This window comes from Eurypyga helias, unplaced genomic scaffold (assembly GCF_000690775.1).
Source record: "Eurypyga helias isolate BGI_N326 unplaced genomic scaffold, ASM69077v1 scaffold21940, whole genome shotgun sequence".
Taxonomy (NCBI): Eukaryota; Metazoa; Chordata; class Aves; order Eurypygiformes; family Eurypygidae; genus Eurypyga; species Eurypyga helias.
The window spans coordinates 2,967-3,742 of NW_010225312.1; the positions used below are offsets into that span (position 1 = coordinate 2,967).

The 776-nt window shown below is 62.4% G+C and overlaps 1 protein-coding gene across 1 annotated transcript in view; it reads right to left on the reverse strand.

Annotated features, from left to right (window-relative positions):
* Nucleotides 1-776, reverse strand: part of LOC104507752 (ATP-binding cassette sub-family A member 2-like) — a gene marked incomplete at its 3' end in the record, with an annotated part of 3,800 nt that overhangs the window by 2,590 nt on the left and 434 nt on the right. The window lies entirely within an intron of this gene.

Here is a 776-nt window from a genome sequence, read left to right on the forward strand (position 1 = left end):
GCTGCCCAAGCTCATCTTCACCAGCCACAGAGGAAGGCAACAGGGTTACAGAGGTGTGAATTAGGTTAGAGTGAGTTGATCCAAACCAGTTGATCTCCCCAAAATACGTAGCTGGCATGGGCAGGGGAAGGGAGGGAGGTGCCCACCCGCCCCACCAACTTACAGACTGGCGCATGCAGTAGAGGCATGGAGGGCAGGCGGGCAGGGGAGATGGTGGGAAAGAAAAAGAAAATGTGAGCAAAACGAAAGAAAAACCAAACCAAAAAACACATAACAGCACGTCAGCGCTGGGGCAGGAACCAGGGCAGTGCCCACCACCGCCTGCAGCCGGGCCCATGCTCGCAGCCGGGCTCTCCCTCGCCGGCACGTGCTGGAACACAGACTTGGACAATCATCACAGCAGGTCGCTGGTGGTGCCAGCTCCCAGCATCCCTGCATGGCCCCACCACACCACCCATGCCAGGGCACTCCCCAGGGTGGGCATCCCAGAGTCTGGACGCCACGAGGAGCCCTGACGAGCTGTCGGTTCTGCTCCGCAGCACAGCCCACAGACACCAGCACCCATGGCCAGAGCTCCGGCTGCACGTCTCCAGGAGCCCCCAGCTCCGCTCCCACCAATTTGTCACATTGCTAGGGCCCCAGAGCGCCCCCCCAGCCAAGCACAGGGCTCCATGCGGTGCATTTCACACCCAGCATCGCAACGAGCTGGGGCGCCCTCCCCAGTGTGCCACCTCAAGCACCCAGGGGGACCGTGGCTGTCCCCGCCCACCCAGCTC